Source organism: Anopheles darlingi, chromosome 3 (genome assembly GCF_943734745.1).
Source record: "Anopheles darlingi chromosome 3, idAnoDarlMG_H_01, whole genome shotgun sequence".
Classification (NCBI taxonomy): Eukaryota; Metazoa; Arthropoda; class Insecta; order Diptera; family Culicidae; genus Anopheles; species Anopheles darlingi.
Genome location: NC_064875.1, coordinates 61,562,042 through 61,588,378, shown reverse-complemented (window position 1 = coordinate 61,588,378; position 26,337 = coordinate 61,562,042).

Here is a 26,337-nt window from a genome sequence, read left to right as displayed (position 1 = left end):
TGTTATCTGGCTCGTAGTGGTGCAACCCTGTGCCAGGTAGTATGAACCAACAAAGAAAACAAATCACCAACCGTAATGATCGAGTGGAATTGTTTTTTCATGGATGACCAGAAGTAGGTGATAGGTTTTTCAAAACGAGCTGAGAAACCATCCAGAAAAAAATAGTCGACTGTGATTTATTTTGTGTTTGGTTAAAATGTGATAAATAATTATGTAATAAGTTTCTTACCGAATTGTCTGCTACTAGAAACCATATAGCGAGAGAAGCCATGCATCTGTAAACAAATAAGAAAATAGTCGTTACTTCACTTTGGCTTAACAAATTCAAGGAAGACTAGATTGTCTTACATTTTGTGCAAAATGCGTGTGTATCGAATAACATCAAAGTGGCTATTATGCAGCCACTTTTGTTCCTAATGAGCTGCTCATCTGGCTTCGCGGTTGATAAATTTAAAAGATTCATCCAAACACCTCCTCTGAAGCATCCAATTATAAATCAAAGGATTTATGCACCAACCGATTCCCTTAACCCAGAGCAAATCCGGGGGCCGGTCCGAGGGGAGTGCTGCCAATCTTCAATTAGGAACTTATTATTCGGCTTGCAAAACTTGAGCCACCGATCGACTGAGGTAAAAGTGGGCAATACCGGTAGCAGTAAAATCTAATACAAATTTCCTCTCGTTTAATTACAGTGTTGTCGAGAGTGGCAGCCAAACGATGTGCCGCCGCCGGCGTGGATTGAGACATTTGAGTGAATCACACGCTTCCTCATCACCATCACCATCGTCATCGTCATCATCATCATCACGTGCTTTCAGCTCATCAACTTTGCAATCCCATCGAAACCCACGTCGGTCACCAATCGTGAATGCTTCTGTGTATGTGTGTGTGTGTGTGTGTGCGACTAGCTCACGGCTTAGAAGGTGAGAGTCAAGCTAGAGAGATGATATTACGCGGCGAGGTGTCTATTAATTACCGCGCATAATTAGAGACATAATTATTAACTAGCCGTATCACGGGCGATGAATACCGTCATCATAACGCAGTGATCTCCGAGGAGCAGGAGGCAGGCAGGGCTGACTGGCGGATTGGCGTGATTTGTGGGTGTGTATATATGTGTGTGTGTGTGTGTATCGGGTAGGCCGTACGGTTTCGGGGTGGGCAAAACAATCGGGCAAATTAATATCTGACTATCCCGACGTCAGTCTCGTCGTTAATTTGTGTCCACATTAGCGTCGAAACCGCCTCGCGAGGACACGTTAGGACAGGAGCAATATGTTTGGTGCTGCCATTCACGGTCGCTATGAGTATGGTCACTCCCGGCTCAAGTGTGTTGTCATCCACTTAATACGCTCTTGATTGATAGAATTTAGTGCGAAGCGATGCAGGTCCAGCAGGGCAAACGTTTGACTACCAATTAGGACGGAAAACAATTCGAACCTCGGATGCTCGGTGGTTCACGGTGGACTTTCGGAAATCCGGAAACTGTTCCATAATGCACCGAGGGCATAAAGTGCATTAACAGTAGCCGTAGCATCAGCATCAGTAGCAGCAGCAGCAGCAGCGGCAACAACACAATGAAATGCTATCGGAGTGAGCAGCGTCTTAGTTTCGCCAAGACTCGTGGACAATGGCTTCTTGGTTCTGCTGCAAAACCTCCCTGGAGGAGCACGGGAAGCAATGTCAAGCACCCTTCAGCGTTGAAATCTCTCTCGCTCTCTCTTTCTCTTCACCCCTACGGTGATAAAACTTTTCTTCGTAGCGCACCTCGCCAGAAGAAGCTCTTCCATCGTGCTCCATGTTTCGATGCTTTGTGTGTCTGTGTGTGGGTGTGTGTCCAAGGACCAGCACTTCACTCCACTCCGCAGGGTGGCGCGAAACACGACACTGCATTTTCTCCAGCGACCATCGCGTCGCGCGAACCAAATTGAATCCCTTTATGCTTCTCGAACAGCTCGAAGCTTAACAATGTTTCACGATCGAGAACAGAAACACCACCACCACCACCACCACTAGGTAGGGGCGGTGTTCGTGGTGCTCGAGACGCGCAGTAAGCAGTAAGTGGCGACAGTCACGACAAACTCTCGAGTCTTCACGACGAGGACGACGCTTCACTTCAGGGAGCGCATCCTTTCCTTCTTCTTCTTTGGGGTGCTGATGCCCAGAGTCGCGAGACTCTGGTAGATAGCGCTTAAAACAACGCCGGAAAGTAGCACTTTCAGATGCCGGGTCCTGCCGGATACCGGCTCCTGAGGGGGGGGGGGCATCCAAGATTCATCCTTCAGCGCGTTCGTGTTTGGGTAATTGCTTCAAATTACTCAGTTCCTCCTCGGTTCGCTTCGATTTGCTTTCTTCAATCCCGGGGAACCACGGGTTTAGTGTTACGCTCTATTGTTTTGCTCTCCGTCGCCGTCGTCGTCGTCGTCGTCTGATGACTTCATCAAAACCGACGACCATCATCCGGCCCTTGCCGTACCGTGATGATCATCATCATCAACGAGAAAAACGATGCGATGACCGCTAGCACACTCACTGTGGCCACAGCTCGGTTTATTCGAAGCGAAGCAAAAGCATCGGACATTCCCGCTTTGGCACGCTATATCCGCCCAGCGGTACTTCCGGCTGGACACCACGACGCAGGTCAAGAACACTAGCCGGCTCGGTCGGACGAACGCAGTAACTGGGCGCAATAGCCGCCAGTCGTGAGTTGCGCTAAGAGCAGTGCAAACAAACGTGCAATCTTCTCTCAAATCTACCCCGCTTTCGTTCCGGGTGTTTGCGATCCGGGGGATCTGGGGACCGGATGGCGCTGGGCGAAACCTGCCCGTCATGGGCTGCCTGAAACCACCATCAAGGGGATAATGGGTGTCCCTGGATTGTCTGTCTGTCTGGCTGTGTGTGTGTGTGCTTCTTTATTTTAAGTGTTTTAATCTTTCGTTTCAACGCGAAATGAAGATGCTGGAGCTGGAGGATTTCTTCATTTCATTCTTGATTATACAACTTCAAGTTTATGCTTTCTGTTTGATTTATGAAAATTGTATCAAATGAAGTCTGTTTTATAAGCTGTTGTTGATTAAGAGAAGTCATGCTTTGTAGTGCTGAAAGGAGAACGTACTGTAATGCTTTTAAAACATTTTCTTTACTTTCACTCATGGAGTGTAACAATCCATTGAAATAAAACACTATTTTTAATCAATCTTACTATGTTAACAATTTAAAGTGTCTTTCTTCAGATAAGAGGCTAACCATTGAACATTAAAGATCCCATTTCAATGCTTTCATGTGTTTCTAGTGAACAATTTGTCTCTAACTCCAATACTCGATCTGTCGAACATACCGATGTGTTCATCATTTCTGACAAACAATCCATTCCGACAAGTGTGAAAGAGGGGGTAGAGACTCCCAGTTCTTTGTAACCGAGCCGTCTACCTGCCATGCAAAATGCCCGAGCAGCACATTTCAATCTCTCGTGTAAATAATCTTACCCCCGCCCCAGATCCCAGATTGTCTTTCCTTCGTCCAACGAATCAGATGTTCGATCAGTGTTCGACAATCGTCAATCGAACCGAAACCACCGTATTGACTGTACGGTCTCTTTTCCGGACGGACTTCCATTACTGACCAGGGTTGTGTAATGTGGTTTGCAGATGAAATCTTCAATCTCGACCAACCGCTGCTAGAGTGGCAGAGCAACAACCGCTCTTACTTCGAGGGTTTCGATGGCTTCGAGTCAGATTTTATCGGACACAACTATTGGAGGATTGTTTTGTGTCGATTGTCAATAGAGATTTCGCATCTCGGAGCGTAAGGCTTTGGGAGGAAACTTGTGTTCTGATTTGGCTTTCATCTTTTCTCCTTCCAGCTTGGCGAGGAACATGGTACCTTCCCATTGTACATGCCGTTTGATGAGTTGTTGTTTACGTTGAGTCGTCCAAGGAATGATGTTGATACAAACAGAGGGTTGTTCTTGTACTTTCCAAACAGCAAAGAGTATGAGTAGACAGCGTGTCTTATCATGTAATCATAGCGAGCATGTGTATCTAGTTAGCACATGGAACACCCTTACTTTGGTCCCCATTTTGAAGTTGAAAAATTACTATCCCATTGCTGATTGTTTATGTAGCATATGTTTCTACCAGATAATAACACTAAAGGTCGTAATCCTCGAACGATTGACCTGCCCAGAGAAGACTGATCGTCATACAGTATTGCCGATGTGCGGAACCTCTCACAATCAGCTTAGAGCAGTTCCTTCGACATCTGGAATCTGCTCTTGGCACACACGCACCTGAACCAGCACGTTAACCACGTCATATTGTTTCTGGTTGATAAATGGTTATGTACGTCATCCTACTGCTGCTGCTACTGCTACTAAAGTTAGGCCATTTAGACGGTTGTGCTGCCACCGGTCGATTATCACCGACTCCACTTCCCGGGAGAAATGAAGCGACCGGAAATGAAACGACGACCAGCAATCGCCACATGGCCTCTGTCAGGGTGTGAGGGGGTGTGGCGATTTGCTTCATTTTTCTTCCTTTTTCTATCACCTCTGCAAGGAGGGTTGCGCTCATAATTCCCTAAGTCAAAGTTCCATGAAGCGTATCATGTTCGCAAGATGGCTGGACACGGCAGGGAGTCCAGTGTGTGTATGTTTCAGTAGGATGATAACGGCAGTGGCCAGGGATTTAGCTCGTGAAAGAAAGGAGCAGCAGGAACAGAAACGAATGGAATGTCCGTCGTCCCCGGGATGCGAAGGAGGAACTCGTTCAGGGAGTCAATGCACGATCATTCGATTACTGTCAATTTATTACTCCCGAGCAGCAGCAGCAGCAACAGCAAAATACTACCACCGATGAGCCGCAGTTGAGCTCAGCTTCTCACTTCTTGCTATCTGCCCGTTTGCTACCTTCTCCTTGCCAGAGGTGAGTTATGGCGAGAGGTCATCCACTCGAGCGATGATAGGAGAAGGAGAAGAAGTGGACCGTGGACTGGTAGCAACTTCTCGGCGAATTGATTGAATGTTGAACCATTGCGCGCTGGTTGCTATCTATCTTTGCTGTCACCACGTTCAGCACAGGTTAACGATGGCTAGAGTATCCTGTCATGTGGAATGGTGTTCGTGCTTGAGTCGTTGAGAGAACATGAGTACTTGAGGTTCACATCCATGGCCGCTACATATACCGGGAGGATGTACTTAATAACCTGTCCTTTCAACATTGTCCACTAATGCTCCTCCTGGCATTGGTGGGATGGTTTGTTGATCCTCCCAGATGAATGCACAGAAACAACACATACCGAAGTGTACCGACGGAAACATAACAAAAGCATAAATTAAAACCTGGCGTCTGGATTGTAATGCACATTCTGCCTCAATTATGCGCTCACAAAACAAAAAACATACCTTCCGGTGGCATAAATTAGCGTATAAATTTTGCTGGCCCCTTTGTTTAGCCGCCGCCACCGCCACCGCTGCAGATGTGTGTTATCTGTCAAATACTTCGCTTAAACAAGGATTTGGTGTCACAGCACGAGTTGAAAAAAAAAGAAAGAGTTGCAAAAGCTGGAGAGACCAAGCGAACAGCCAAATCAGTCAGATGCTCGAGTCCCCCCGTCTTATGTCGCCGTACGATTGACACTTTTCCCTCGAGTGACATCGTTCAATCTCGTTCGCCACCGCCCCCCTTCCGGAAGAAAGGGCTCCCCGAGGAACGAAAGTAGAAGATTTATTCCCGTGGTCCTCCGTGGAGACCTCCTGCGCGACGGTAGCGTCCCTTTCTCTCTCCTTCCTTGGCTACTGTTGGCTGCTGCTGCTGCTGTTGCTGCTGTAATCCTGTCAACCATCGCTTGGAGATTGCTCCTCCACCGCCTGCTATGATACGACGTGAAACTGAATTAAATTGTGTTCTGCGCTTCGAGTGCTCTCCGTGTGTGTGTGTGTGTGTGTGTGTGTGTCGGTAGGTAGGGAACGTCACCGGGCATTAAAGCTAACGTAATCGTGCACCGCTTCCTTCCGCTTTGGTTCCCGATTCACAAGGATCAACACGGTTTTGGAGCGGGACCACCACTTGGGAGGTGCTGGCACCCTCTCCCTCCGCTCCGGGTGTCACGATGTTGTTCATCAGCGAATTGGGTGAGCGAGGTGGAGGAAAAACTTTTGATCCACCGTTCTCTACTCCCTCTTTTCTCTCTCTCTCTCTCTCTCTCTCTCTCCCTCTCTCTCTCTCTCTTTCTTTCTTTCTTTGCAGGAAGGGGGCTAGAAAAATCCAGCAGGTCCTCTTCTCTAGCAAGTGGCTTTTCTTTTGTTTACGGGAAAACTTTTTCCTTTCCAGCCAGCCAGCGCCAAGCTTCCGTACATGTGGTGCGCGTTGCTATGCACCACGGACACGGGAGCGCTTGGATCAGAGCGAGCGAAACAGGATTATCTTCCCATCCCTATGCGCAGCATAAGCACATACAGCACGTGGCCTGCTGTGATGTGCAATCAGCCTGCCTGTGTGCGTCTGTGTGTGTGTGTGTGTCTGGCGTCGTGTCGCGCGCCGCGATGGATGAATTGTGGAAGACTCCGTAAACACTACGTCAACTAGCCAGCGCGTACAGGGCTTATCTCGTCTTCTAATGGCGAGGAAAACCGGATTTATCGTTCGTTGTTGCCAGCCAGCCAGCCAGCCAGGCAGACGACGCATCAGCTGCGCTACGGTGCACACTCGGTGCACACTCGAAGGACATCCTTTGCGAGCCGAGGCTTGGTGCAAATAATAAACGATTTCATAAATAACAACAGCCCCCCGGTCCCTCACGCCTCACGCGAAAAGTTTGCGGGCGCTCTCGCGCAACAAACGACACTCTGGGAATGCTCTGACACCGAGATAAGAAAAGGTTGTGCCGAGAGTCTTTGTTTACGGGGGTTTCACTACCTTTTTGTTTTTTTCTCCTGCGTTTCGCTTCACATTTATCAAAAGACGTTTCCTTCGCTTCCTTCTTGCCACTTTCACTGCCACAAAAAAAAAGGAACAAGGAAGCTCCTCGGAAGTGAGCTGTCATGGTCGCCGCGTGTGGACGTGTTAAACCCCGTCAAATGTTTGTTACGCCAAGTCGGCCGAAACCGAACTGAACCCTGGGCGTGCACATCCCTTATCCAGGCCTTTATCTGTTCCGAAAAATTGCTGGCAGAAAGGTGACCTCACCTCCGGCAGGCGAACTGCGCGAGCGAATAAAAATTGGCCAACCATTGGCCATCCTCCCCTCTTGAACCACTGGTAAATGGGATTAAATGGCCACAGCAAACGCATCGTTCAAAAACTGTCAGTTTTGCGGGCATGAAAAATGGTTTAAAAACAGCCGAATGGGTCGGACAGGCCCTCGAACCGACAGGACCTCGAAGCGCCCTGTCTCGAATTGTTAAATAAAACCACCGCACACCCCTCCTCTCCCGGGAGGCGTGCACACACCGCCCGGAAAGTAACAGCTCCAAAAAAAAAAACAACCAAGCTTTGGAAAAAAATGGCGAAACAACTCCTCCGGACCATCGAGCGTCATTAATCATTTTCAATTGTGGATTTCCGGGATCATCCTGACCTCGGGGAAGGGAGGGTGATAGCAGTGGGTGATAGCTGGGGTCAGGCGCCTTCACCGTTACGATCCATTGCGGATACTGGCGCGAAGACGAATATGAACGGTAATTGGGGCTACCATATCCATGGTTCGCAGAATGGTTCGCGATGAAGTACGAGCCTTAATTAGATTCCTCTTCCTCTTCCTCTTCCTCCCTCTCTCTCTCTCTTTTGGGCGCCTTGAAGCGTCCCAAAAATCAACCGCTTCATCTTGTCTTCCGCGGTAGGCGGAAGTGCTCCGCCTCGATTAACCTCTTCGCTACCGAGGAAAATTGCCCCCCCCTCTCTCTCCTCTCGCCCCGAAAAGGGGTGATTAGATTGTGTCCTCGGCGCCACGTCCAGAGTGTCCCCCATTCCACCATTGACCGCAATCGTTGATCAGACCAATCAGGCACACTACCGGGTGCCCAGTTGTCTTCCTTTCCTGGGGCGGAAGTAACCGTCGGTCGGGCCTCTTGATTGGCATTTCATTCCCTCGCCCACACCGCACAGCATTAAAGCATTCGCTCGGATTGTACGCTGGCACCTTAAAGTAAGACCCGCTGGCCACCAGCGAAGACCAGCCAGCGACGAGGCGCGGAACGTAAAAGATAATCATCGCTGGCAGCAAATGGCGAACCCAAGATGCTATCGGGGCGGCCAAGGCGACATCTCGTTTAAGGATTTCATCCACCTACTTATCCCTGGGCCTCCTGGGTTGGTTTCTGCTTTTTCTTTTCACTCCACTCCACAGTGAGGTCCAAAGGTCACAGCGCGTCAAAGAGTCGCAAAAGCGAGTTATTGCCACTGGTGGTTCGTGGTTGAGATGAAGGTAACGGGCGCCATTTTGTGAAGGTGACACAACAGGCATGAGCAAGGGGCAAGACAGGAAGGGAACCACGATGAGGACACACATAATGAAGAAAATTAAAAAAAGTCATAATCCTTTAGCCGACTGTCCTTTGGTGTGGTGCGGGACCAGCGGAGTGTGTTTAAGGATTATCCTTCTCGGGACCTTCACGGCTGTGCACGGTTGCGGCTGCTCGATGAACCACGACGACACCGGGAATTTTGTACCCAATACCGGACCTCCCGGGCGGACACACAACTGTCACAACTACTTTGTGCCCATCGCGCCAGAGAGCACCAGTAGAGGTGCCAGACAGAGGAGGTCAGCCGGAAAGGAGGACGAACAAAAGAGAGAGACAAAGAGAAAGCGAGAAAGATTGTCGAGTAGTCCGGTCATCCACTTCGTCGGTTGATCGCTTAGCTTATTGGATTGGACGGGCCATATCCCACCCGCGTGGACAGACTAGGATTTAGCCAATAGCCGACGTCCGGTCCGGTGCACCTCGACAGCTCTCGACAGTTCGAGGACGAAACGGGCACCAAAAGGATGACCGGATAATTGTGGATGGCACAAGTGAACGTGACAAGTCGTCCATCGGTTTCCAATGGGTTCCGACTGCCGCCGTTAGTCACCTGGCCCACTTCCCCACCCCTCACCGGTGACTGACGTGGAATAATTAAACTTGGCGCTCGCCGTTACCGTTGTTGCGCGCTGCCACACAAAGGATCTATCGGTCCAACGGCTAGCTAGCTAGATAGCTAGCAAGCCAGACTCCCAGAGATTTGGTGAAGGCACCAATTTTTAAAACATTATCCACTTGTATCAGGTGTTTCGGCGTGTTTTTCGTCCATGGAGTGGAACTGAGTGCGCGAGTTCGCTAGTTCGGCTTATCGGCATCCTCCGGGCCGGAGAAAATGGAGGGAAGGAAACAGAAAAATATATTCCGGACCACCCAGCGATGGCCGACTGTTTATGCGAGTTATGCGAAAAATCCTCGAGGAGCAAGTCTCGCTGTCTTATCTTTGGTCAGAAGAAGTTGGCCCGTAAAGTTGGGCTTTTTTTTCGGTTCCTGGCCACGGCATTCAAGGAGTCGTAGCCCACGAGTTCTCGTCGAGAGCGAACAAAGACAAAGCAAATGAATCGAATCCACTGTCTCTACGAGGCGAGATATGCCGGATTGTGGCGTATGGCGTATGGAGCAGCAGAATTCTCGTTAAGAGGCAGGATGTAAAGTGCAAAAAAACTGGCTCCCAAAATGGGCAGCAGCACACCAGTAAAAGGACACCAGCAGCAGTTGAATGTTGGATGAAATATAACGAAACTTTTTGGCCGGTCAGAAGATATAACATTAATTAAAACGTCATCTTTCTGGGGGGAGAGAGGTGCTCGAGATTCGCGCTGAGATTCTCGAATTCGTGGCATTCCGTTTGCTTGTCCGTTCTTTTCTCTGGTCAAGAAACGGGGACCAGGAAGGAAGTGTCGCTGGACGGCGAAGGAACGCGTTTTGAGCAAATTATCATCCTCCTCCTGCAAAAAAAAAAACTAAAGGAAAGCGCAAAAGCCATTAGAGGGCAAGCATGTGCAGCATTAACTGGTGGAGGCCACCGGTCGCTGGCCAATCTGTGAGCGAAATTAATGCGCAAACCCAAGCCGCGCCTTTTTTGGGAGTCTCGCTTAGCGTCACAGTTCGGTCGGTTCGAATTAATGATTCAAATTTGAGTGGCCGGGTGTCTGTTGCAGACACGGGTGCTCCCTTTTCGTGCATATCTGCGCTGCGGCCTTCAAGCGTTATGCGAGAAGAGATTTATGCGGAACTCGCGCCTTAGATAGCTGCTATAGTTTGTCTTGTATTTTGCGTTAATTTAATGCCAATTAAAGGGCAATTTTAACGGACAGTAAACAGTGAAGAGAGAGACCTCCCGATCCTGTAAACTTCTTCTCAGGGCGCCAATATTGTCCCTTGAAGTCAGCACTTTCGCTGGCGATCCAATGGTGATCCCCAGACTACTTCTCCCCATTCCAGAGCATCGATTACTTTGATTAGATACCGCACTATTTACGCTAAAACCCGCGGAGGTGCTACTGACGTATGGCCTACTCGGCATCACAAATTAGCATGAAAACACTCCAGGTTCCGGGATCCGAGATTGTTTACAAGCCTCCGGTTGTTGTTGATGGTTGATGGGCACTGGCATTCCCGTTAGTTCCGTAATTTCCAAGTGTTACAATATTTGCTCTACTCACAACAAACAGACACACACACAGGCGGACGCGCACAAGAGAGATAGAGAGAGAGCTTGTTTGTTTTTCATATCAATATCCACCGCATCGCCTCGCCGGTTGCTGCTCAGTTGGCCACCATTTTGGGCTTCTAATTCGCACGCGAACTCGGCGATTGGCGGGCAGCCATGATTCAAACGTAGCAGTGAGCGGGCCACGAGCATGCAAAGTTTGGCCACAGATTCCCGGCCAGGGGGTGGCAGTAACTAACGAAGGCGGCTTTTCCTTCTGGGTTCTCGGGCGGCGAGGTGGTGCCCGGTTATCCGAATTTCCATCCAAATGTGTTTATTGCTATAGCAAACATTCGGCTGCTTCTGAGAGCAGCGGGGTAGAAGGGCTTCTCGGAGGGGTGGTTGTGGTTGGATGGTTAATAAATTGCTCTAAAACACTCCCGATGTTGGTGATGCCACCGCCATTGCTGCTGCTATTGCTGCTGGTGGTTTCCTATTAGTGAAATTAGATGAACTTTCTTCGAGACCTTCCCCCTTCCTTTCGATGAACGAGCGACGGTGGCGCCGGGCTTGTGGTGGGCCAGGAAATTTGGTTCATTTAGCGTAACAGGACATGGATGTGGGATCGGAAAGGATGCTCGATTGATACAAGTGGTAGTTGGAGAGGAATGTGTGCGTGTGTGTGTGTGTGTGTGTGTGTTTTCGCTCGGTTTCGTGGTGATTTGTGTTGGAAGTGAGGAATGTAAGAATACTCAAAGGCTTTTAGGGCTAGGAGCGTAATTAAACGTTTCAGCGCTTGGTTTTGTCGATGATAAACTTTAAAATTTAATGTTTGCTTCAATCCAAGCGTTTTCCTTCGTATGTTGGGCACTTTTAACATCTTGATTATTTCATTTTTGGTTTTGACAGGTTTCGGAGCCATTCAGTTTTAGCATTATTTTCTGATAGTATCAAAAGCAGAGCGCTGTCCGCTTTTCGTAGCACACGGTCTTACCGTTAAGAGAAAGACAAGAGTATTTGTTTTTGGAATATTTGTAATAAATTTATCTAACAAAAGCATATCTATTCAACGGTGGAAATTCTGTTATTCGTTCCACAAAATTTAAATATTTTGACTCTGTTTGGAAACTATTGAAAATCTCTGTTTTCCTTACTCAAGGTGCTGGGTCAAGGCTTATAAGTTGACCCTTACTTTAAAGGTCTGCTTAATCCAATCACTTTTGAAGATATGATATTCCGTACAGTTAAAATTACCGTTTGAAATTAATTCAACAAGAATTTCACCAGCAAGCTTTACCATTTGGCTTCATATAACCCTTCCCTAACCCTAAAAGTAAGAGGCAAACAATAATCTTCCAAACAAAGTATCACAATCAGCATACAAACCGTCATGATCTGCAAACACCAACATCCCTCATGTGAGCAACCATCCACCAGCATTCGACATCATTCTCCAGATACACACGTGGTCAGACTTACCTAAAAGAGAGATGAAGTGAAACAATGATTAATTAACAATGTCAAGTCAAACACCAAGCGTGTAACAATGGCTGCTGTCGGCTGCTGCCGGCAACGAGAACGAGAAAACACCAGCCAGAACCATCCTTCCCACCTTTGGCGAATGAAAACATCAACCACATCACCGGAGAACCGGGCAAAAGGTAGAACGGACCCATTACACATTCTCCAAACTCCAAACAATCCGAATGACATCCGCAGCAGCAGCAGCAGTAGTAGCCAACCTAACGCAAAATGGCGTCACAAGGCAACCAACAAACCCTCGCTCTCGCTCTCTCTCTCTCCACCCCGGGCTGGCAGGACAGGCTGCTGGCTGTCGCCATGCCACGCCATTGTTGGCGATCATTAGTAACGATTTGTGTCGTGACAGTGGCGAGCGCGCTGCAGTGCACTGCAGTGCGCCGTGGCCGTCGTCGATTTTTATCGCAACGAGATCGTCGCCATCGTCACCGTCGCCACCGTCGTCGTCGTCGTCGCCGTCGTCATGCTGCTGCTCCTCTTCTCGGTTGCCATTGTCCCACTTCACGCTGGGCGCAACATCACCGGTCGTCGTCGTCGTCGTGCTCCATTATTGTTTATTGTGATGCCATTGTGTGTGGTGTGCGCTCGATACCGTACCGCACCCCAAAAAGGAGGGGGAAAAAAGAAGAGCTTTTTCCCTTTTGTAACGTCGTACACCCCGCACCCGGAATGCCAGTTACGCGCCGACCGATTGTCAACATGGCGCAGCAGCATGTGGATGTGTGGGAATGTTGGATGAATAAATCAAAGAAAGAAAGAAAGGCATTCGCTTGGAAGAAAAACAAGGGACCGGGACCGAGGACACACACACAACGGCGAACGAAAATTTCCTTCGAAGAAGACTTACAACCTCGCCGCGAAAAAACCGGAACGGGCTGCAGATGATTGAAACATCGATGGAGACGCCAGGTCTCGGTTTCAGAGTGCAACGGACAGCAACCGATGGAGGCGCCTGGCAACCGGTCTGACAGTCCCCCTTTTACACACGAAGCACACGTTGATCGTCGCTATCGTTACCGAGGTGGTACAAAGGAAACCTGTTGTGAAAGGTGCATGTTTCAATCTATGTTGCTTCGTTTTCCAGCTAGCAACGGTTATTCAATGCTAGTCTGTATTGCATTTCGATACACCATCGTCGGTACCCCCGCCCCGGGCTATGCAAACCGATTTCGCAATCTAATGACCGCTACTTCAACCCTTAATCGGTGTCAGGTCAAAATACACGCGGAACGATTCGTTTGGCCACAGCCACGACGCCTTCATGGCGATGTAATGGCTCTGCATGGAGCAAATCTAGGGTGTGTGTGTGTGTGTGTGCGCTCCCGATGGTGCCGTTTTGATGGTGAGTGGTTTATTTGCTCCGCAGGACCCGTGCAATCGAGCACCGTGCAGGACCATCACCAGGACATGGGCCACTAATGGTCAGCAGGGGCAAAATGAATGCAATTCATTTTCACCCTCGCCCACGCCCAGCGTCCGTCCTGTCCTGTCCGTTTCCTATGCTCTGCTCGATGCACACAAATCGCAAAACCTCGGCTTCGGTGGAACCACAACCGGAACTAGCTAGTGCCTCGGCTACCAAACCGGAACAATCTGGTACGCGATTCGGACGCGGCCTTTGGCCGAACTGTTTTGCAAAAGGGAACCGCCCGGAATCGGAGAAAGCACGGAAAGCGTGTTCTTTTGGGCATTTTCTTTCGGGATGTTTTGCTGTGCGCGAATGTCCACGACAACGACGCCGACGACGACGACGACGACTGTGGAGCTAGAGCAATACGTTTTCCTAATTTATTGGCCACCGAAAAGGGAGTTATGACCACAGGGGCCACAGACACGGTGCCGGCCGGCCAGGGGGTCGAAGTTTTTCATTTCTCGATTCACGACTCGAGCGTTCTTCGTGTGTGTTCTTTGTTTTGACTTTTTCAACGGCACCGATCAGGCACATCGATGTCCGTGAGCATGTGTGTGTGTGTGTGTGGGGTGGTCCGACTGTGGCCAGGGAAATTTATTGAACGCTGGCCTTTGCTCGATGACCAGACATGGCCAGCAATCGTTTCTCTCTTTCTCTCTTGTTCCGCTCGCAGTCACTACGGTGCATCAATCTCATGAGGCCACTATACCACCAGAGAGTCTCCCTCTTGCTCCCGGGGGGACCGTCGAGTGCAAACGTTCGCCAGCAACAAATCTTCATTATTTCGGCAAATTTAATAATGTCGCTCCGGTGAAGCGCGTGGATGCATCGCCACCGCTGCTGCTGCTGCTGCTGCTACTGCAGAGCGTCGTGTTTGGCGTTAAACGACTTGACGATGTAAACATAACCTCATAAATCTTTACCGACTTTTTCTCCATCCCGCCATGTCCAGTCAATCAAAGCATTCCAATCGGGACAGCAGGATCACGGAGGCAGAGAGTCTCTTCCACTCCCGTCCCTTGAACTCGTTCGGTGCGGGTTAGGATGCACGCGGCACGATTGATTTACTGGTCAGGCCCGTCAGGCGTGTAATAAAGTGAAAGGTAAGCATTTGCACCTCACTGAGGGCAGACCAAAGAGGCGGTCACAATCTCTGCCACAGCACAGCACACCACAGACTGCCAGCCATCGATCACGCCGACCAAAGCGAGTTAACTATCAATTGACGGTGGAGTTTTCGAAGATAAATCTCTCATTGGCACGCCGTCAGCCAGTCCGCCATGTTGAGTCCAGCCGAGTGACTTGGAGGCCGAGCGCTTGGCTTGGTCGGATCGGATCTCCATCGGATGGAATGAAAACAAAAATACCATTTTATGGTTGGTCCAAATGGCGCCCGTAGAGGCAACCGAAGAGAAGCGAGCGTTTACGATGCTACAACGAGGGATGCGTCTAGGAATGCCCAAGGGATGCTTCTGAAATTGATATAAAATCGGATTTCCTAACGCGATGATGCCAGCGCGAAACCAATCTTCGTGGATGCCTTTTGCACCAGTTGGGACACACTCACACATGCCCCCGTATTTCAAATATGTCCCCGGGAGTCGTGATGTTTGACATGTGTGTATTTGTGTGCGTGTATGTTGCGTGTTTGTTGACTTTATGGTGTTTTCGTGTACTACTACTACTACTACTACGGAGACAGTGAAGTACTTGGCAAATGTTTGACTTCCGGACGATGCTCGTCCACAAGATCAGCTGCAGCTTTTTCTTCTTCTTCTTCTTCTTACCGAAAGCAATTTCCATTATGATGATGATGATGACGAGAAAATACTTTCAAATACTTTAGGGGCGCTCAAAGTTTTCTCTTCAACTCGCATCGTCCACATCCGTGTGGGGAAACTCTCTTCAAATGTTCGCAAGCGAAACGTTCGAAGAATCGCTTCGAACCGAAACAGTCAACAATGTCGAGGGGTGGGAGAGGGTGCGTGTTTAACAAGTGTCACTCAAACTGTTGCGGTTGCGGTGGCATACTCACCTCACCCCAGCAGCAGCTGTAGTGTGTCAAGCGTCAAGCGCCAAGCGTCACCAAGAAAGGAAAGGTCAAACCACCATCCTCACCATTCTTGAAGCGGAACTCTGTTCCCTTCGCGCGTGTGGGTGTGTGTGTGTGTGTGTGTTTGTCTGTTCCGATGGCTTAAGTGACAGTTGTAACAATGCGTCAATTTTACGGTCTTCGACCGGCATGCCTCTGAATCACCTCCTTGCTAACCTTGTGGGCACGGTGTTTGACGGTCTCCGAGTTTGCTCGCGAAGGAGGAGCGTCTGGAGTACTCGAGTTCGCGCGTTGTTTTCCCACCTTTTTCGCCCAGAAACCCCGAGGAAGGTTTTCCTAGGCGACTGGGCGAAGGTGAAAGAAATCAATTTGAATGGAAATGTCGCTGCATAATCCAGCGTTCTGCGTTCCGTTCCGTTCCGTTCCGTTCTCTGTTCCTTTTTGGGGAAGCGAAAGTGGCGCTAGCATTGCCATTCACTTATTATTCGCTTTTCGGCGGGTCTCGAACGGGACTATAACCTTCTTGCCCCCCTCCTACGCCTGTCCGTCCTGTTTGTCCGTCTGTCGGTCTGTCTGCCGGTCTGCCGGTCTGTCTGAATGTCTGGCCTGTCGCCACGTGAGACGCACTGCTGACAACTTCGAACTCGAGACTCAAGTCTCCTCCACGAGAGGCACGGGGTTTCTGCATATTTCCTTCCTTCCTTCTGTGTAAGGCAATGTGGCAAACTTTTACCCGAAAACGACTCCAATAATGCCTGACACTATCATTTATGACGCGCCATTCGTCGTCGTCGTCGTCGCCGTTTTCGCCATGACACTACTACTGGTGAATTGGCATTTCTCGTCTTGATGGATGCTGTCGTCGTCGTCGTCGTCGTCACATTTATGCAATCGTTGGAAAACTGTTTCATTTTCCCTCTCACTGTCTCTGTGCGGAGGAACAGTGCAGTGCAGTGGGAAACCGGCAGCTCTCGATTGCTTCAAGTTATCGGGAAACGCCAAGAATTGCCATCGTCTGCCATTGTTCCAGGAAAGAAGCAGAAAAAGATCATTTCTTTTGTGTCGGTGCCGTGCGACAACTTTATTGAGATTGAAGGAGCTCGCTCGCTCGTTCGCTGACAACGGCAAGGGGCGCACAGTGACACTCGTTGACAATTGCAGTGCCACGTTGGTAGCAATTCGGAAGTGAGAGAAACGAAGGAGATCTCACACCACGGGCTCCTCTTCTTTTCCATCTATTCTTCAATTCCTATGAACTCACGAGACGCACCTCCCTCTTTGGTGGGTGGTGGAGTTCTGGTGCTATCAGAAGGAGAAGATCAAACACACCTTCCGGTTCGCTTGAAGCTCCTCGGGCGGTCGAAGAGAACCGCCGTGCGCCTCTGTCAAGGATAGTAGTAGGCACACCTGTCATCGGTTTTGGATGCTGCTAAGCAGAAGGATCACAAGGCACTCTAGATTGAACAGGTGCTACCTGCCATGAACCACCTTCTTACTCCACATTGCATTGCCTACTGTGATTCTCACCGTTCCTCTGAATCCTAGAAGTAACCAAACCAGATCCGCACCACAGCAGCATCAGCCAGCGCATAAAACTAATGGCAACGAGGACGAGAAAAGAGCGCGGGTTTCCATTTCCAAATCAGCATTTCATTTTAATGAAAAATCTCTCATTCCCGCAAACGGAGCAAACGAGGCAAACGTGGAACTAGAAATCCATCTTCGGCCCAGCCGATTGCGGAAAAACCTTTGTTCGAACACGCAAAGTGTGTGTGTCCGTGTGGTTGTGTGTGTGTTTGATTAAAGCGCTAGCGGATCGATCGTGAAACAGGGAGTGAGATTGGGCGTAACAAACAGTGATATCGCACCGGTCCTACTAGCCAGAAATAGATAGACGCCAGGCCACGACGCGGTGAGCCTGGCGTGGGCTTTTGGCGCGTGCCGTGGAAGGCAGTCCATATCGGCACCTCCTTATCCTTTCACGGATGGACGCTGAGAAAATGGAAATGCTGTTGGATGCTGTTGGATGCTGTTGGATTCCCTTTCCTCCCTTCCGGACGGTGGATCAATTTGCGATGGAAATGTTTCGACGAAAATTCGATTGGATCTTCCGCGTTTTCGGGGCCGGGATGGGGTTTTGCCGGCATTGCGTTACGTTAAGACACACGGTGGGAGGCCTGGTCTTGGAAGGACTATAAGAATCGTCGTCGGGTCACACCGTGTCGTGCCCATTCGCTGAAAGGGGCACATTTCGTTGGACACATTTCGGGGACAGACGATGGAATTTTGATTAAATGGGTTTCGATAAAAAAAAGGATATTTTGGAGCTTTCTGGAAAAAGAGAACCGATTCGTCGTAGGTTTCGTGTGAGCGAGGCAGTGGGATTGATTTAGATGTGTTGTCTTGAGTTGATGTTTCGTTAATTGAAGTTTACACATTTCCAGCAAACCGAGAGAAGCGATCACCGAGAGTTTTGACAGAAACGTCAAAACAGAACGTTATTACAGAAGTAAGTAACTGGAAGTGCTCGAAGATAAACGCAGCAACCTGTGACAAAAAAAGCTTAGCTCCAACTACTCAAGCTGTCGAGATCCCTTTTTCTCCACTAACAATACCACAATCAATTCGTCTACTCAGCCATTGGGTGCGTTTAATGGTGCATCGACTGCAGAAAGACTGTTTTCCCCGTTTCAGTGGCTGTTAAATAATTTCCGCGAAAATGTATAATCCATCGAGTTTCGTAATCGTCGCAATAATGAGTCGCGCGAGATGGAACTCCAACTGCTCATCCAACAGTTTTATATCCCCCCCCCCCCCCCCCCCCCTCGGGTTCTGCTCTTTCTGTCAGTGCGCAATTGCTGCTGACACAACAAACGAAGCGTTCGGCCGAGCTTGTTGAGCTTGAGTGTCAGTTTTACCAGCTTTCCGCCGGTTATTACTGCCAGAGAGAGGTGACCGCCCTCACTCACGGGCTCATTAGCCCACAAAGTGCTGCGGGCAATTAATGTTCGTTTACCGCACTTAATGACCCACCACACGCGCACACACTCACATCACCCACAGTTCGTCAACTCGAACTGCAACTACTCGGAGACTCGCATTTTTTTTTCTGTCATTTCCTCTTCCTGTTTTTCCACAACTCTCTTCGCTCTGTCAGCCGGAAGTAGGATTAAACAGGTTGAACAGGGAGGGTGGGGAAGGGCGGCTTTTGCGGTCAATGTCGGTTGGTGGTGGCGCCGGAAGTGGTGCCAGAGTTCGGTCGTGAAGAGTGCACCAAAGAGTGACCACGACGAGATGGTCAGCTGCTGCTGCTGATGATGATGATGATGATGATGATGGCGATGATGAGGACGACAATGCGCACACCAGGCTCACCCCATGCGGAGGAAGTCCTTTAGATCGTTAGTTACACCACCGCGGTCACCCTGTGGCCTCGATCCGTGGTCGTCTACTGCAGCAGCAGCAGCAGCCGTTGCTTGCGGTTATCCTGTTTCCTGCCTGAGTCCCGCCCAAGCACCTAAGTGACATCAGGGTGCAGCCACGGGGAACACCGGGGAACACGAACTGCACATCCGTCGCTGGCTAATGCTGGCCAACAGGAAGTGCAGTGCAGTCTTTGTCGTAGTTGGTGGGCCCCCGGGGGGGTCGAGCCACAGCGTCGAAAGCAAACAATATTATGTTCAATGTCTCCATAAACCATAATTTGCCTATCGCGCTTGTACCGTTGGGGGGGTCGGCTGACCACAAAGTTTGCACCCTCGAACGCACGCCGCCAGGACAGACTAGACCAGACCATGGCCAGGCGTCTGCTGGTGCGCCATCGCCGGAAAAGGCACACAGCGAACTCCGCGACCTCTGCTGTGGCGGCTCGTGCATGATAAAGGGAGCTTGGCATGCTGGGCACGCTACTACTACTACTACTAAAGTATGGTAGCCATTTAGGGGTGGTGCTCCATTTTACAACCAGAAACCACAGGAGTACTCATCATCCTAAGCATCGCGCGCGCTCGTCCTCGCGATCGATGCTGCGCCTCGACCACTGCAGATGCCATCGCATGTGCGTGCACGTCGATGTATGTGTGTGTGTGTCAAAGTGTCAGTGTGTAAGATGCACACCAAATGCGGAAAGGAATATAGTGTTCATTATAAATTTAAATTCTACGCCAGCCCCCAGCTTGTGAGTAGCTGCTTTTGAAGGTTGAAGGATGACGTTGATCTCGCGCCAGGAATTTTGTCGTGCTGTACGCGGCTTGTACAGCAGCATGTGACCACCACCGCCCCGTTGAGGGCCTGCGGTCGCACAGGATGTGATGGCAATCAAAAGAGAAACAACATACGAACTGCGGACACCCGACAATTGCGCGACAATTGAGCGAAAGTAGAAAAAAAATCACTCGCTGCCACCGCGGATCGAACTACATTTAATGTGATTAAAGTCGTCCGCTCAGCATTATCAGGCATCAACGCAACGGCACTACATTCCGCCGGGTACGGCAGTGCACACACACACACACACACACACACACACATGCACTCTCCATGATGCAATCACCGGAAGGAAGCGCACGCGACTGTGGCAGGATTCGCCATTGTGTCAATGTTCGATTTGCATTTCCCGATGATGGCGAGCAGTGAATGAGCTCGGGAGTGTGCGTGCGTGCGATAAGAGCGGGCATCCATTGATCCGAGGGACGGATGCAGAGGACGGATGATGATGATGATGATGATGATAACTTCATCATCAGCATAATGCGTGTGCAAGCAGCGAAAAAAAAATCCCCGCAAATAGCAATGATAATAGCGAGCGGCAATAATAATGATAACAAGAACAATGCAAAGCGAAGAGCGAAGGCGTGACAGGGTGATGAAAGCACCCCCGCCCCCAACCGGAATGCAGCCAGTGTTCCCATTTTTTTTTGCAGCAAAAATTATCGCAATTTAAACGAACCAGAACAGCTGGAGCAGTTAATTGCATGGAACCACCACAATAGCGGGGCACTGGCGCACACTCCAAGCAAGCATTGCCTTCGCCAGCTTTAACCAATCGATGTACCGATGAGCATGGTTGTTGGTTGCTGGAAAGCGTAACCACCAAGAGCGCAGCATGGTTACTACGATGTGTTGTCGGATGGATTTGCCATCATTATTTCCTCTTCGCGTTGTTGCTTTTTGTTTAATAAAACAAAACATACCACTAAACACTGTTTATCGAAGGGAGCAAAATGGAAGGAACGCGGCCGAGTTGCTAATGGAACCTTCTGCAAGTGGACGTAGGGATCCTCTAGTGACTTCAAAACCGCACACAAACTACTTTTAAGCCCCGTGGGGCGCTGCTCCAGTTTGTTGTTTTCTTTCTGCTTTCTTCAAATGAAAACTTTCACTCCCGCGCCAGTTCGACGTCACTTGGGTTGGTTGAACGGAGCGCGTCAAATATGCAAGCTTCGACCGAGCGCCGAGAGTAGCGAAACATAAAAGAGCAGCAGCAGCGGACTTGTACCAGAGCGTGTTCGAGCGAGCCCATTAAAGGGCGATGGCGTTTGGTGAAAATGATGACGCAAAGTAGCAAAAGAAATGGTCGACATCTTGTGCGTCCGCCGTCTGACACTGACTGACCGTCAACCTCGAGCAAGCTACCAACCGGACCGCTACCACTACCAGAGGAGTGTTGTAGGGAAAGTTTCACAATCGGGAACTCTTTTCATTCCATTTTCTTTTCGCGTTTTCCCTCCCTGAACCACGATTTTCTAGTGCCCCGAGCTACTCTAGTAGTCACGCGGTGGGAAACCGGTGAAAGAAAAAAGTGGCGAAGGCGAAATATTCTTTTTTAGTTTCGCGCCTCATCCGCTACAAGAGACGAACGGGGAGGGGACGATATTTTAATCAGCCTGCATCAGCAAGGGTGCAAAAGAGAGGGGTGTGCAAGGGTTGTGAGACGTGAATGGAAGCGGATTGTTTTTATATTTTTGTAGCAAAACTTTCCGCGAGAAAATCCCGTAAACAACCAACCATCGCCACGTAACTGGTTCGTAAACAGCCAAGAAGTTCCCGAGAAGTCCTTGCACCGAGGGAGTTGACGGAATGTTCCTGTGGCAAACTGGCAGCTGACTTTGTCGACTGCTTTTTTCGTCGACCAAAGTAGTGGACACCAAACCGAACTAGCTGCTGGCCTCTTGTGCGAGGACAAAGAAATAGATTTAAACACATCCTTTCGCACCACGCGGAACCGTTCTCACACCATGGTTATGAATGTTGGTCCAGGTTTCTGGGAAGGGAGAAGCGATGATCGAGTGCCGGCTGCGCGAAAAATGATGAAAAAAAAAAGATTGCTGGCGAAGAAAAAACCCGGAATGGCGGAATGACAAATCTGGTAATTAATTTTCCCCGCGTTCCAGGTTCCCTAACCTGCTAACTACGGCAATGGCCAGCGGTGTACCACCACCACCACCACCTCCACCAGCAAAGCACCTCTCTCATTACATGATTAATGGTGTAATCGAATGTAAATGGAAACTGAGCCGCGAGTTTCCGCGAGGAAAGGATTGTGATTGCGCATTTGCCTCGCACCCTCTCACACCAATCGAAAAAGAGAGGTGGTGGATGGGTGGTGGTGGTGTACCGATTACGATTTAATGAGACACGACAGTCCCGCCCGCACCACGGTCCGCCCGTATGCCAAAAATCACTCAACGTCACTCTTTCGGGTCGATTATTGTTTACGCGACCCCATAATCGACCCGATAATCGACCCAACTTCGAGCAATCAAAAAAGCCCTTTTGCGCATGTATTGGTGTCATTTTCGACGCATTTTGCGATGGTGTGTGTGTCATCCTGCCGTACCGCTGTACCCCGTAGCCCCCCCCCCCCCCGCAAGCATATTTCGGATCAATATAAAGCATGCAAACAACTATGATTTCAATTTCACCAACTTTATTCATGAGCGTTTTCATTAATCTAACATACAATTCTCATTTGTTAATCACTTCACGAAACACTGCACTTACACGCAACACTTTTCCGCTCTTCTGCTGCCTGCCCTTCGCGTTGCTTGTCGGAGCGCCAACTCCTTCTGAAAAAACACAAAACACGTACATTCACGTTGAAACACAACGCGATCACCACGATTCATACAAATAGCACTTAAATTACTTACCAGATCATACACGATCTCGCGGACGTCGTTGCTGCGGGTGATAAAAGCCTGCAAAGATAAGAAACCACCAAATATCCGAAAATTATGCGTATTTTTATGAAACTTACCAAGCGCACGATCACCGACGCTCCGGCCATCTTGAAGGCCGAAGAGAACTGATTCACAATTTTCTCTTCCTCCTTTTCTTTCGCCACCTTCGGATCGGGCTGTCTCGAAAGTTCGTTGGAATCACATAACACTTAAAAATGTTCAACATTGCATGAAAAAGTGTTGGAAATGCAATAAAATGCAATGTGATATGTTCTTTTTAACTCAATATTAGTTTTAACATAGTTTTGGTCGGTATTTCATGTATTATTAACGGAAAAACTTGTGGTTAAAAAAACACAGTTTCGTTTCTCGGAGAGACTCTTTCACGAACCTCACGATCGTTAGATCTGAGAGAGAGAACTCTCGCCGTCCCTTTCTCGCGCGGCCTTCGGCTATGGTTGCCTGAAAAGTTCCTAGATAGCTGATCACACCCGAAAATGCTAAACATTGCACAAAAAAGTGTTTTAAATCGAATGAAATGTAATGTTACATATTATCAATAATTAAACATGGTTTTTAAAAATGTTTTGAGCGGTGCTTGATGCATTTTTCAATGAAAAACCTGTTCTTCATTTTCATCACTCTGGGGAACTTTTCATCGCGCCTTAAACTCGATCGCACACAGTTGCATTCGCGGTGAGCACCGCGTGTGCCGACACGGTAATGGTGAGACAGCACCAAAACAGCCATAGGAGCGAAAGCGACAGCATGTACTCGAAGGAAATATCCCTCTGCTTGAAAAAATATCCTTGTCATACGGGCGGGGCTGTTATCGCGGTTCGATAAGCGGATCGTGATGATGGAAGGTGTTCGATTACCGAGTTTCCCGGAGCGTTTTCCCCCGGAGCCACTTGGGAGTAAATTAATGTTCGCACTACACATCTCGCGTTCGTGTTTGTTCGTGTGTGTGTGTGTTGGTGGTAGCGGAACTGCACTAACTGTGCACACTAATGAGTGATGATGTGGCATCGAGTTTGCAGTGAACCAAACCGCGTTTGGTCCAATCTGCACCATCGTTGCTCGCTCGATGGTCGAAACAAGACGAATACCAACACACCCGTGTAGTGGTGCCAGCAACGGAAACGAAACTCAAGCATCTCTGTCGACTTTAGCAGATTTCGCAGAATTAAAGCACGGAGTTTTCTGCTCCAGCAAGACGCTCGCTAAGCCTCTTAGCGCGCCGTCTGTCTGTTCGTCGTGGCAAGCACCGTGAGCACCGTGAGCAAACGTCTTTTCTGTTTGCATTTGCACGCCGTGCTTCTTTAACGACTTCGAAGTAGAGGACGATAGCTTCGTTAGGTCGAGGAGCTCGAGTTGCGCCTCGGCCGTTCCTCCCCCTCTCCCCATCGGTAGCTGATCCGTCGTTCGGACAACGACCCGGGAAGACGAACCGCCCAAATTGCCGGTTGACGAAGTGTTATGACAGCATAAAATCAATTTTATCCTAATTTTTACGACCAAACAGAGAACCAGGCGCAGCTTACTCCGGTCTTTTCCGGCTCTTTTCGGCCTTCTTGGCGATTGTTAATGTCCTGCTGCTGCTTCTGCTGCTGCGTGGGATGGAGATGGCCGAGAGACGCAAAATATTCCGCTTCCTCCAGCCATAACATCGCCTTTTGGCGCCTTCCTTAGGGCGGACAGGTGCTGTCAAGCTATTGAGCGAAGCATAAAACGATGGCCGCCCGGTGACAGCACACAGCAGGCGATGCCTATCGACGATGAAGTAATTTATTGGCCTACTGTGTGCCTGTGTCGGTGTGTGTTGGTGTGTGTGTGTGTGTCTGTGCGTATTTTATGGAATTTTTAATTGTCCCTCCAAGGACACTGAGCCTCGCGGGAGCTCCTTCGAGAGCCGTTTCCTGCTTCTTCCTGCGACCATCAAATGATGGAGAAGAAAAACAAATTTTCATCAGCAGCAGCAGAAGCAGCAACCACCGAGGACGACGAGACGAGATTGTGCTGAGTTCTGAGTTTTATTGGCGCCATAAATCTCGCCCTCGTTCCACTGCCCAACCCTGCACTGGCCTCAGTTCGCTCTGGACGACGGGATCAGGACGTGAATCTCACACCATCAGCCGCAAGCTCCAGCGGGATGTTTGGGGATGAAGGAACAAATCTTACTCGGCGAGTGAAAGTGCCGCGATGAGCGAAAACGAAATATCGAGGTCAATCGAGGGCTCGACCACGGGCGCCGTGCCGGGCAATTAGTTTTCTCGTCGTTGTTGGCGGCTGCTGCTGCAGTAGACGGGGTTTTCCATTTTTCCATCGACTTGACGTGTGATGGTGAACGCAATATTTGTCAATAGAGAAGACAGTCGCGAACCGAGTGTGCTACCAACGCACACACACACACAAACACAAGCCATCGTTGCTAGGCAATAGGCAGCTAAACCTCTCCTTCAATACGCGCCACGTGCGTCGAGGCAAGAAAGGAAAATACTCGACGGGACTCGAGACGCCGAGCGCGCGCCTCCCCATCTTGGTGCGAATTGTTTCTCGTTACCCGGGGTAACACGAGCCTTTGATTAATTACGAGTTCGAGGTGCTTTCGAGAGATGGCCGTTGCTTGGGCCTTTACGGAGTTCCCGAGCCGAGCAACCGACGCTGGCTGCTTAGACGAAAAACCATCGCACAGTGCGCGCAATTGACGGCAGGACGACGACGAGGATCCGGCGGTGAAGGGGGAAGGACGAACAGCGAGCAGCGCGAACAAAAAAACTAATTAATTTCCAACCTCTCTCTCTCTCTCTCTCTCTCTCTCTCTCTCTTCACCGTCGCTAACCAAGGCGGCGCTCTAAGTGGCACCGGAACCGTATCCGTTGCCATGGGTTCACCGCCGATACCACTGCGGAACCTCCAGCGCGCTCTCTCTCTCTCTCTCTTTCAAAGGCGAACGGCATTAATCCCTTTTCGCCGACCGGAAGTCCAGCACGCCCACCGTGAGGTGGGTTCTTCCGCCATCTTTTTTGTCCCCCGCGCGTTCCGCTTCGTGTTTCGCGGTATTTTAAGAAAATTTTCCTCTTTTGTACGGTTTCATCTAGATCGAGATACCATTTCCACCCAGTTCCCAGGGTCCACCTTGTTTTTGGGTGCCTCGCAAACGCATTTACGAATTTGTAAAAAGGCTCGGCCACAACGAACGCACACATTCGCATCACATTCGCTGGTGTGCGCTTTCGCGTCGCTTTCTTATCGGGCGCGCGGAGCAATTAAATTAAGCGCTCCAAAAGTTAAATTGAATTGAATTTTTCCGGTTGCGTGGTGCCAGCACCATCACCACCACCACCAGCGAAATGGTGCTACAGACGCCGTCCGAGATGAAATCTGAATCACTTTCCTCTCCCTACCCCCTTCCCCCGGCGGCTTATCCGAGGAGCGCATCAACGGGCACGTCACACTCGCGACCACAGCGTCACCCACAGT